We start from the raw sequence: 13,288 nt of genomic DNA on the forward strand, positions 1-13,288 counted from the left end.
TCTGCTTCCTGAAAGAGCCCCATTAGCGATTGTGATCGGCTGGGCTTCGGGAAACCTGCAGCCCCTTTCCTAATTGGCTCAGGGGAAAAAAAGAGGTACAGTACATGTGACATGGGCTGACCCTCTGGCATCACCCTCCTTCCCTCCCCCAGCAGTTATTTCCTGCATCGAAGGGGAAAGCTGAAAGGATATTTATGTTGGTGGCAAAAGCCCTCACACTGGTGTTTGGTAAAAGCACTTGGGTCAGGGGAGCAAGACAGTTATTATAGAGGACCCGTACCCCATCCCCAGAAGAGAACACGCGCCAAGGTCCCTTCGGTTACTGGTCATTCTAAGCGTCTTTTCTTGCTCCCAGAGATGGCGAAAGATTCCAGCAGACTCACATCCTGCCTGCCGTCCCGGAAAGTTGGCTCCAGTCTCACAGCTGAGATCCACCCTCTTGCTGAAATGCGATTAGTTTCTTTTCTGTTGTCCTTGAACTGAATCCTGGGCATTCATACTAAGGGCTGGGAGTGGGCATCAGCCCTCTTCGGGAAGATAAGTGGGAAAACACGTCGGGGCACAGCTAACAACCTGGGTGAGCCCTGGAATTGGCAGCTGTGGGCCTGTGTCTCCCCTGAACAAGTGACTTGACTAAATAAGCTTCAGTTTCTTAATCTATAAAACGGGCATAATATTTCTCCCGGCAGAAACCTGTGATGAAAGTAAAGTTATTCCCTTCCTTTGGTAGTTTATAAAAATGCACGTCGAGGTCACCTATAAAAAGAGCGTACCACAGTGCCTGACACTTTGTGGGTGCTTCGAAAATCCTATTTTGTCCTAATCATCACCCAGGGAGGCAAATAGCATAGAGCCTATTTTATGGAGGCAGCTCAGTGTAACTTTTTAAGATCACACATCCAGCAAGGGTTGGGGTTGTTTGGGGCCTGAAACTCAATTGTAAACCCAAAGCTTGTGCCTGCTTCCCTGGGGCAGGGTCCCAAAGCTGTGAGGGCATCAGGGTCTCTGGAAAGCTAGTTAAAGTGAACATCCCAGGGCCTCACCCCAGACTCTGACCCAGTAGGCCTGGGGTAGCTGCTGCCCCATAATTCTCCCCAGTGTGAAGCCCTACGCACACATTGGATATTATCTTTACAAGTAGTAGCAGTGTCCATATGATTTTCAGTTTTTACTTTTATAACAGGTGAACATTCGGCACAGCTTGCTTAGAAATTAAGTGAAATAACAGAATTACGTATGTGCATGCACGTGCACACACACACACGTGTAAAAAGAACATGTCTGATTCTACTCACTCCAAATAGTGATTGAAAATAAACCTCCATGGACCCCGTTAGTGGTCATTATAATAAGTCTGGTAAGCTAAAACATGTCTGGGGAGTCTATCAATTTTGACCATAGAGATGGTTAAATCTCTTGGAGAGTCTGGGTTTAGTGAGATCATTTCGGAAACACGGGGAAAGATTGGGGAAAGGGGAAGCACTCACTCCTGCAGCAGATGCGTGGTGCTGACCCATTTCATGTCGGGCACTGGGGAAGAGTGTGAGCGACTCAGCAACCAAGACCAGAACGTGTCTGTCTTGTTGGGGAAACAGACAAAGTTAAGTAAATCAAATAATTCCAGCATATGATAAGTGCTATAGAAGAAAGAAAAAACACACACATAAAAGTGTTCTGACAGAGCTGTTGGGCATCAGGGAGTGGGGAATGGGATGCTCTTTCTGAGAACTGAAGATAGAAAGGGCTCAGATATATGAAAAGCCAGACAGGGGGGTGGGGAAAGCATGCGCAAAGGCCCTGAGGCAGGAAGAGCTTGGTAGGTTCATGGGAGAGAAAGCAGGCCCATGAGTTGGCTGTGGAAAACCAAGGCAGAGTGGCATGGAGCAAGGGTGGAGAGGGAGCAGGGGTCACACAAAGCCCCATGGCCCCTGATGAGAAGCTCAAATTTTATTCCAAGTAGAGTGGGGCAGCTGCTGGAAGCTTCTGAATGGGAGAGAAATGCCATCAGACCTGCCTCCTAAGTAAGCACTCTGCCTACTGTGTGGAGAATGGACTGGAGGGGACCAGCGCAGAAGCAGAAGACCAGTGAGGTGTCTGATAGGAGGGAGCCACCATGGGGCAGTAATGCCAGGCTCTGCCCAGTCACTGCCCCGAGCTCCTGTTACACAGGTGGTGATTGACCTCAGGGGGACGCTGTGTGGAACCTCACATCTGAAGATCTTGACTCTCTGCCTTCTCCAGGCCGAGTGCCTGCAGGGCAGCCTCTGTCCCTTCAGCATGTGGGTCCTACGGAGCACATCTCCCTTGAGAGGAGGAGCGAGGTCACTTCCAGGGGCCATTCCCATCACAGGCTCCTCTGCCCCCATGCCAGGCCTGGGGCATGTGGTTCACTAGCTCAGTGGTTCTCAAGGGAACCAACTGTACCCCCAGGGGACCTTGGGCAATGTCTGCCGGCATTTTTGGTTGTCATGGGGGGGGGGCGGGTAGGTGCTATTGCCATCTACGGGGTCAGACCAGGGATGCTGCTAAACACCCTACAATACTTAGGACAGCCCCACAGCAAAGAATGATCTGGACCCAAATGTCAACAGTGCCAAGGCTGAGAAACCCTGGCTCTCCCAAAGTGCTCCCCCGAGGGGCGGGCTAAGAAAGAATTCAAATCCTTGTAGACTGGCAGAAGAAAGGAAAACTGAGTTTATTGATCTCCTACCGTATGCAGACAGCTACACTTCACATGTGTCAACTGATTTCCCACTTGTTTGGTGTTTTGGGTTTTTTTAAAATTTGTTTTTGGGTCATTGGGTTTTTGTGTGTGTTTTTTAACAGACCTATATAAGGCGAGTATTTTAACACTTCCCTCCTACAGTTTTTCCTTCTGAGATTGGTCTGGATCAAGTAACCTTTCAAAACCCCAGAGCTGGGATTCAAACCCAAAGCTCCCCGGCTCCCAGCGCGGTGCCCTCTTCTGAATTCCGTCAACCCCACCGCCCGGGGCCAGCTGGAGGCGAAGCAGGGCAGTCAGCCTGCTGGAAGGAGCCTGGCATCGTGCTGGGAGGTGTAAATAATTTCGAGTACCGGGGCTGGACGGAGGGTCATCCTGGCTGGTTTACACGGGGCCACCCGGACCCCCTCCTGCCACCCAGGCCCCGCACACCCTTCCCCGCAAGGCGCTCCTGCTCAGCCTCCCGGGGCTCCCGGCTGTGGAACTTCCTTCTGCTCCACTTTCGTTGGGAAAACAGTGAAAGGTAAAGCTGTCTGTTGGCAACCAAGCTCCTCCAGCAAAGGAACACTGTTGCGGGCCGAGGGAGAGCCATGTGCACGCGGCGCTGAGCGCCGCTGACCTGGTGCCGCTCGGTGGAAGGCTCCGTGCTGACGGCAGCGGGCCTGGGGCGCTCAGCTGCGCACAGCACCCGCACCTCTCCTTCGTTATTAAAAGCTTTACCAAGCATATATTTCATGCCACGCCGAATGCGAGCCTCCCAGGTACCAGGGAGAAGACGACAGGATCCCTGACCTCAAAGGGCCTACGGTCTGAAAGAGCTAATTTAAAAATAAAAGTGCAAACTAAGCCACGTGCAGACAGGGGCAGTGTCGCTGGATGGAGGATGGACAATCGGCGCCCCATGTCTGATGGGTGAATGAATTCGTATAAAAAAAGGGGCAAGTACCATTCGAAAGGGCGGTGAAAGTGCTGGAAAAGGCAGGTACAGAAGCGAATGAAATATGCGCTGCAGGAGGAAAAGCCGAGAGACGGATTGGCCTTTCATCTTAACAAGATTCAGGCGTGTGGGTAGGAGAGGAAATACGCCCTGGCACAGGAGAATTAGTCAAAGTTCTAGGAAAATGCCTCCTCAGCCTGGAAGGGGTGATTTATCCAGAGACCAGAGCCATCTGGAAGGACAGAGGTGGGATGCAGCGAGGCCCGTGCAGGTTCTGACCACAGGAGAGACTGCGTAATGGGAGCCCTTCTGATACGGCCCCCCTGAGACTGAAAAGAACCATGAAGTAGGTGCTTTGATTAACCCCATTCAGCAGGTGAGAAAGCTGGAACGCCCACCTCTAATCCTAGCAGGCGAGCAGTGGAGCCCAGGTGAGATCCCAGACCCTCTGGCTCAGAGCAGGTGGCTTCAGACTACGGCACGTGAACCAAATCTGGCACGACGCCTGTTTTTATCAATAAAGTTTTATCGGAACACAGACAGGCCCACTCACTTGCATATTGTTGACGGCTACTACCACCAGCAGAGCTGAGTAGCCTGAGAGACCACCTGGTCTGCAAAGCCCAAAGCATTTGCTATCTGGTCTTGTAGAGGAAACGTCTGCCCAGGCTGCTCCAGAGCTCAGGCTCTTGGCTTGGGAGGCCCGGCACGTTCTGGGCCAGCAGCTCGGGGGGCCATTCCCAGCCCTTGACATTGCCAGCCGCTCCCTCCTCTGCCGGAGCAGAGCTGGTGGTGGCAGAACCCAAGGGTCTTCTCAGGACGTAGAAAGCCCTGTAAGAAAGCACATCCCTTGAGTACTGAAATTCCTGTGGCATCTCTACTATTTATATTGAAAACACCACAAGAACTCATTTTTCATGCTATTTCAGCTGAAAACAGCCACGGCAGGACCGCAATCTGGAGATCAGGATGGTGGGGAGAACGTGTTTGCGCAGCCGGCTCAGCCTGCCGCGCCCCAGGTTGCCGTCCCAGGTGCGCTGGGCCCAGGCCAGGCTTTCTTCTGGGATAGTGGGCCTGAGGAATGAGGGGAAGTCGAGAGGGGAAAGGGTGCCCCGCTGGAAACGGTGCCTCCTCTAATCTGGAAAAGCATGAAAACACGAGCTGGCGTTCATATGTCTACCTTGTTCGACAGTCTAACGTGGGTCATTAATTGAAATAAAATGAAACAAAATGGAATCCAGATGTGAGTATATACTCGCTCACGTAAGATCCAGAGACGAATCACCGAATGGGAACGCACCAGAATGTTACTGGTAGTTATCTGAGGGGCGTGGGGCTCTCATGTTGCCTCTCTCTCAATCATTTATTTCTGTTTTGTTTTTCTTTCATGTCACTGAGGCAAAGAGAAGAAGAAAAAACCAAAAAAGACAGATAAAATTATAACTTAGGATCATGCCCAGGTTCTCTCATAAGAACGTAAACTCCGCGAGGGATTCTGTTCACCGTTACATGCCTAGTGGCCAGCACATAGCCTGGAACACAGTACGTGCTCAATTAACAGTTGTTGATTGAATAAATGGTTATATTTTCATATATGCCAGGTGACCCACAAGGAACACAACTCTTAGAATCTTGTAAAACCACATTTTAAAAAAATATATGTATCAGTCAAGTCAAAGAATGGAAACTAATGTCTTATTTAACGAACGTTGAATGACTATCTACTGTGTATCCACATGACCATTTTTCCCTTCAGGCCCAGGAGGCCTTGCACGGTACTATATTCATAACAGATATCCAATTAATGCTTCAAGAAGATCCCTGACCACACAAATTGCAGAAACCACCACCACCACAGTTACCACCTACTTTGAGAATGATGTATAAGAACAATAGAATAACTACTCATCTTTATGAGATTAAATGTTCCAATGAACTCATCGCCACAATCCCCAAGAGCCTGCAGTGCATTTTCCTGGGAGATAAAACTGAATTGTAGTGCAGAGGGGAACGCAAAGTTGTTTTGGATGAGTTATCTTGAGCCATGATGAGGCTAGCAACTTGTATGACTAAATAAGTCAGCATTTATGAAAGTTTCCAACACAAAGCCTGGCACTGGTGTGCCTCCTTCCATGAGCCTCCGTCGAGCCCCAAACTCTGAAGATCAAATTCAAACCACGAAACGAACTTGAGAGAGTTGGCAAGGTAGCCCACTACGCCGCGTCTGACAGTTACGTGAGTTAATACACGCTTAGTATTAAGCGTGAGATGTTGAGGCAGATTTCGACTCATTTTTTCCCCTTTCACAAACATGGAAATGAAACCTTTATTTTAAAGGCCACTTATTAATGTCGAGTAAGGAAAGACACCCAGCGAATAGCCAAGACTGCAGAATGATGGCCGGCCTGACCGCACTGTTTGCGTCTGGCTCTCCCGTAGGACAAGACTGCAGCTCGGATGTGATGACAAACCCAGCGACGCTGCGGGTGAACCTGCCCGCTCTGAGCCTTCGTTACTAAGGGTGCCTGTGACGGCGACACCGTCACCTAGGTCACATCTGCCAGCTGCTAAGTTGTCCCAGTGGTGCAGTGGGAAGTGAAGGGCCGCTGGGAAAATGACCTTCAGAAAGTGAGGCCAAGGAGTACAGCCTCGGGAATATAGTCAAAGACACTGTAACGACTATGATGCCAGGGGGGACTTGAACTATATAATTGTCTAACCACCGTGGTGTACACCTGAAACTAATACAAAATAATATTCAATATAAACTGTAATTGAAAAATAAAATTTTAAAAAGTAAAACAGTGTTAAGAGACCGGCCTTCACTAGCCACCTTCCAAAACTACGAAAAAGAAAAAAAATTAGACCTATACCACATTGTACATAGGACCAATCCTTTCATTCCAGGGAGGGGAAAAAGCCGTATCAAAATGTCAGCCTGCCGTAACCGAGGCCACGCTCTAAGACTGCTGAATGATGGATTTTCAGTCATTATCTGTTCATTCCACAAATGAGTATTAATCACCTGCTGTCTAACAGGCTTAGGTGTTAAGAAAAAGACCAGTCTCTGTCCTTAACCACAAGGTGTGATTAACTCCTTAGAAACATGTTAAAATTCGCTGAAGGCCTGCTGTGAGCCATGCTGTGTGCTTCACATACATCATTCATTCATTCATTCATTCATTCGGTACTTAAGTCCCAAGCGTAACAAGACACTGCTGTAGGCACTAGGGTGACACTGAACAGACAATACCATGATCACGCGTCTCACTGCAGATCAATATAGCACCACTCCACAGACACTATTCCAGTTTTATGGAGAAGAGAGTAGACATAGCCTGCTCAGGATCACACACCAGTAACCTGGCCAGAGCCAGGACTTGGGCCCAGCCCACCTTCAGGCCCTTCCTCCTTCCTCTAGACCAAGGGTCAGTTGCAAATACAAACGCCTGCAAGAACCAGCTGGCAAAGGGCACAGTGGGCCAGGTTTATTCCATAGCAGCAACTTGTGTTTGTTTATACACAGACACACTTTGACTGTTAAACTCACAATTATATTTTCCACTTCTGACACAAGATCATCATCATCATCACTTATTTTTCTCCAAATTCATAAGCTCTTTCAGGCGATTTTTCCCCTTACATGGAGTCAGAGTTAACAAGAAATACTCTACACTCTTTTTAACATTGTTGTAAGAAATAATCAGGGTCACCATGATGATGAATGGCACTGACTCTCGTCAACTCCACTGTTGAGGAGGTGATGGACCTTGGTGGGCCCGTGTTCAAGGGGTGGTTGCTTCTCCACCTCAGCTGATAGTCACTGTGCAAAAAATCGGTCAAGTGTTTCCAGAACTTCTGATTTTTCAAGTGAAGCCAGGAATCTATTGAAACATCAAATCTCCCAATATTTAGATATTGGCAATCAATTTTTTAAATTAACTTGGAAGCATGTCTACCAACATTTTGCTGGCTACACAGTACATAGTTTGGCGTTAAATCTGGAACGGGTCTCCAATTTATAAACTCCGCATTATTCCAAGTGTTCTTTCCAGCAAATATTGTGCGTGCTGAACAATATTTTAATATATTTATTTAGAGTACCTCTCAGTGGTCCTTTCCTTCCCATGTTCATAGATATGCCATGAAACCAACTATACAGAGTGAAAGGGAATAAATAGGTTTCTATCAAATAGCGATTATGCCCCAGGCACCAAGTATAAGATGCTGACAACAAGGGTAAGAAAAATTTAGGGAAGGGAGAGGTCACCCAATTCTAGAATAACTGTCATGGAGGAGAGGTGACCTTACCTTGGATTTGAAATGATGGGATGGGTCTTATCTGGACAGACAGAAAAGTGGCAGAAAAGTAGATCAAGAAGAGATGGAACATAAGAGCTTGGAGAGGAACCTGAGCAAGGAAGGTTTAGGGGGATGTAAGCACGAGAACACTGATAGAGGAGAAAGGACGGCTGGGAAGCTGGGAAAGGGAAGGACAGGAGGTTACACTGAGGCAAAGAACCACCTGTGAAGTGGGGGCCGGACCTGGTCTCCTTCATGGCATCAAATTAGGGGAGAGACTGAACTCTCGAGAATGAAATCGCACTGTATGTCTTTGGACATAATACACTTAGCAGCGCTTAACGTGGAGAATGCTTCCAATAAACATTTAAAGATGAAGTCAGCTCATATATATGAAGGCATTTTGACCAACACAAAGTATGTTCAACATCAAGGGATTATTAATATTGATGAGGAGACGGTTTTCAAAGGAAACTTATATAGCACTCCTGAGAGAAGAAGAATAAATTGGGGGCCCCCTGGCCATCAGTCATGCCGTTGTCAGAGTTCAGCAGGCATTTCCTTCTCAGAAACAATGAAGGGAAACTCATTCCATTGATTTCTGATCCAACTGGGGATATTAAGCCAAAAGTAGAAGGGAAATAGAGGTTAATAGGTGGCCCCTTTTGGATTTCAGAGTCAAGAGACACACCCTACCCTTCCCCCCGCACCAGCCTCCCCAATTAAAAAAAAAAAAAGGCAATAGCTCTTAATATAAGCAAGCAAGAAATTTTATATTTATCAAAAGCTATAGTTCACTTTCAATTGGATGACCACACAAGTTTTGGAATCAGACAGACCTGCATTCAAGTCCCCGTTCAGCCACTTCCCAGCTCTACCGCCTCGGGGACGCTACTGAGCTTCTCTGAGCCTCTCTGTGGAGGGGGAGGCAGAGAAAGCGGGGCCCATCTCCTGTGACTTACGAGGATGACAGGAATAATGTACAGTGAAACCTAACTACCCTCCTGGAAATATCAAATCGGAGACAAAATGATCTTATTTCAAGGAGACATCAAAAGCCAAGGAGCTGGTTCTGCTGAGTTGAAAATCCCACAAAGGCTTCATCCAGGATGTAAGTTGGTCCTTGATAGTCACCTACCTCCTGCCAAGTACACTGTGCGGCCTTCGCACGTAGATGTCTCTCTCAGCAGGGGAATCGTATGCACAGATTGCCCGCAGCTGGCCCAGCCACATGAAAGACCCGGGCACTCCCCAGGGACCTACTGGCACAAGGTAGCCATTCATCAAATGCTGGGAGCTCAGCACCAGACACACGGTGAAAGGTTACCCCTGGGTTTTTATTGCGTTGGTATTAGCTTTCCCTGTCTGCAGCTATCAGTACAAAGCTTTGTACTGTTTACAAATGTTGGCAAGTTCTGGCCTTTTCTTCTTAGTGACTTTTGGATACCTGCATTATTAATTAATCTTTAATTTTCACTGGAAACTTCGGCTGGCAATGAAAAGGAAATACTGCCTTTCTCCATGTGCCTCCAAAGTCCCACTGGGTTGTGCCCCTCTAACGAGGTCTAGGAGGCATGGAGTGTGTCGGGGGAAGAGCTGCCATTATTCAGGCTATGCAAAAGTTGAAATGGTTGTTTTTCTGACACTGTGTATGCACTTGATACCAGCCACACCTGCCAAAGGCACTGAGCACAGTGTTCAGTATACTGTGAGCCTTCAATAAAGAGCAGTTCCTGTTATAATTATTAATTTTATTCAATTATGGTTACTTCCATAACTTGTATAATCAAGAAAAAAAAGCTGTGGGACATGTACACCACGGAATACTATGCAGCTGTGAAACAGAAGGATCTCTTACCCTTTGGGACAGCATGGAGGGAACTGGAGAATGTCATGCTAAGCCAGTTCGAGAAAGACAAGTGTCACATGAGCTCACTCATATATGGAATCTGAAGAACAAAATAAACTGATGAACAAAATAGATCCAGAAACATAGAAGCATGGAACAGACGAAGGGGTCTCAGAGGGAAGGCTAGGGTAGGGGAGTGGGTGGGAGAGATTAACCAAAGAACTTATGTGCATATATGGATAAGCCATGGACACAGACAATAGTGTGGGGAAGGCCTTGGGCGGGAGAGGGGGCAGGGAAGGAGGGGTCAATGGGGGGGAAAAAGAGGTCTGTAATACTTTCTACAATAAAGATAACTTTTTAAAAAAAGAATATGTGCCAAAGGTAGAACTTTACTTCTGAAGCAACGCTTTCATTGGTAATAACTGTTAAAAATAGAAGAAAAGCAGCAGCCAGAGTCACTAATTCGAGCACCAGCATACTGAACATGGGAAAGGTGCAAATTTTTTATTTATGCTTTTTACTGGTGTCACATATGAATGGGAAAATAAGTGGCACACTTCTAGCAAAAAAAAAAAAAAAAAAAAAAAGGAAAAGAATTGTTTTCTTCTAGATTTCTTTAAAATAATTTTCTAGATCAGCACTATCAGATACAACATCCTGTGATGATTGAAAAGTTGCATAACCTAGCAAAAAACTGACGGACATAACCATGTTATTAAAACTCAGTGTGATTGAATAATTTTAAGATTTAAACATACCATATTCTGTGATGTGTATCTACCCTACTTTACTTAGCCATTCCTCTACTTTTTATTATAATTGCTTTCCATTTAGTATTGAAAATTCAAAGAGTACTTTTGAGATTCCTTCCAATAATATACATTAAACTGGGAAAGCTAAGTGTCCTATTAATTATCCTAATATATTTGAGTTTTGTGTGTCATCTAAGATTAACCAATCTGTCAGAAAGATCTAACGGGTGCTAACCCATTGACGCATACAAGTATATAGATGCCACGCAGATAGGATAATTTGATACACAAAACCTATGCTTTTGAGATAGAAAAGTTACAACAGGTTGACTTCCTTGAAGATGTTCCCATTAAATTCCTAGACCGGCTGATATGTTCAACTACTTCCTGCTGGATTAAGGAACCATTCTAGTAACAATATGGGTGCCCACATTCACCTGTAAGATTAGTAAGCAAATATGTATTATATCGAGCAGAACTCGTGGTATTTCCCGCTATCAAGGGGATAATGGGTTACTTTCTTTTTCCCCTACAAATTCATACAGAAGGAAAAACTGACGCCCTCCTGGGCACCCCGTTGCAGTGCAAGATTAAAGACTCAGTTCCTGATTTTTGATGTGGTTCAAGTGTAGTTGAAGAGAAAAAATGCAACACTCTTTAGGTAAGTTGCCTTAAAGTAAATGCTTTAAAAACTAAAGGTGGAATCTTCATGGCTAGAATGTCTTTGGGGAAGTGGATATGAATTTATCTCTGAGGAAAGGCCAAGTCTTAGAAAATCTGAGAGAGGAATGGAAAATAAAGGTTCCTGGTCTGTTTGGAAGCAACGAGAGGGCTAGTCTGAGTGCAGGAGATACATTTATTGGAGGCGAGTGGGAGGAAGGATGAGGGGGCCAAAAAGACCCTCCCTGATCAGGGTGTGAACCTTCAGGGCTTTATTCTAGAGCAACAGGGATGTAATTTAACAATATAACGGCTTACAGAGATTCCTGCTTTTAGAGATTAGTCTGATTAGGATGGGATCCAAAGAAAGGATATTTGGGGACAGGAAGATCACTTTAGGGAACTATGTTGATATCTAAATGTGAGATAAATAAAATATAAACTCAAGGAGATCAATGGAAATAAAAAATTCTCTGGAGGAATGTTGAAGAAGCATAGTTAAAAGACCTTTGAGGTTATACGAATGTTGTAAAATAGTGGAAGAGTCACAAAAAATTTACTCTGAAATTTTAAACTTCAGTTATTGGGAGAACTTCTTATAGAACCACTGAGAAAAAGGGAAGCCAAGAGAAAGCATTCATTTAGGAATGGCAGAGAGCAGAGGTATGAAACTGGTTTGGGACCTGCTGGGTTGAGTGTAATGATATAGATGGAGTGAGCTGGCGATGGTTAAAAATGTTAGACTGAAGCTCAGTCAAGAGACTTGAGACTGGGAGGCCCCCACTGGGAAATGAGAGCGGAAGCTATGGTACTAGGGGAGCCCATCCAGGGAAAGGTGTTATGGAAAGAAGATTGGGGTCTTGGGACAAAATCTTAAAGAATGTCCATACGGAGAGATAGAAGACAAAAACATTGATGAAGGGAAAGGAATGACTAGAAAGGGGGGTGGGAATGGATGCCGCGGGAAGGTTTGGGATCTTGGGATAGTTACCTCGGAAGGTATCTCAGAGGGTAGAGTATTTCTTTTTGTCAAATGAAGACCTATGTGGAAACTCTACAGCAGAACCGACCCAGTAGGAGAGAGGTTGGGGACTTGAGGAACTGTCCTCCCACCCCAAGTACTCACTGCTACAAAGAGAGTGCTCCCCAACTCCAAGTCTCCATCAGAGTTTGAAAGTCACTGCAGCACTCTGGCTCTCTGTATTTTAAATCAGGGGAACTGGGACTCTGGGAGGAAAGCGAACTGTGGAAAGGCAGAATCCCTTGTGGCAGAGCCACAGGCCACGGTTTCTCACTTCTAGTCTGTCAGCTTCTGAGTAGCAGCAACGCTTCTTCTTGTGTCCAGAAAACTGGGCAAGAAGAGAAGTCGGAGGAGGAGGGGTGGTGACCGGGGTGACCACAGAGTGCGGGGGGGATGAGGGCCCTGGAAGGGCAGCCGAGAGAGCGGGCCAGCACCGGTCCCGCCCCAGGACCACGTATCTCATCCCTTCCCGCGGGCCTCAGGGGGAACATCCATTCTCTCCAGGCTATTTGATACTCTCGAAGTATGATCACATCCATTCTCTTATTTAAAAAACATTTTTAATCCCCTACTGAAGATATGCTTTTATTGATTTGAGAGAGAGAGAGAGAGAGAGAGAGAGAAACATCCATCGGTCGCCTCCCACACTCACCCCAACCGGAGATCGAACTCAGAACCTAGGTCAGTGCCCTGACCAGGAGTTGAACCCACCACCTTTTGGAATCCAAGGCGACACTCCAACCCACAGAGGCACCGGGCCAGGGCCATTATCTTATTTGATCAGTGAGCTCCGGGTGGGGGCAGGTTGGGGAGGTAAGAGTACCTGATTCAGATCTTACCCAGTGCCTTAGATGTGAACTTGTCTGCGATGGCGCAGCTATCCCCGCACCGGCTCTAGGACTAGAAGTCAGGTCTCAGTGCCCAGGTCCCGGGGCCTTTTTGCTATGCCCCATTTCCTCCTGCTTCCCCAGCACAAAACAGGGCAGCTGTTTAAATTGACGAATAAATAAAAACGCCAGAGGGCTATGTGTCCTGCCTAAGT

This window comes from Miniopterus schreibersii, assembly GCF_964146895.1.
Source record: "Miniopterus schreibersii genome assembly, chromosome: 18".
Taxonomy (NCBI): Eukaryota; Metazoa; Chordata; class Mammalia; order Chiroptera; family Miniopteridae; genus Miniopterus; species Miniopterus schreibersii.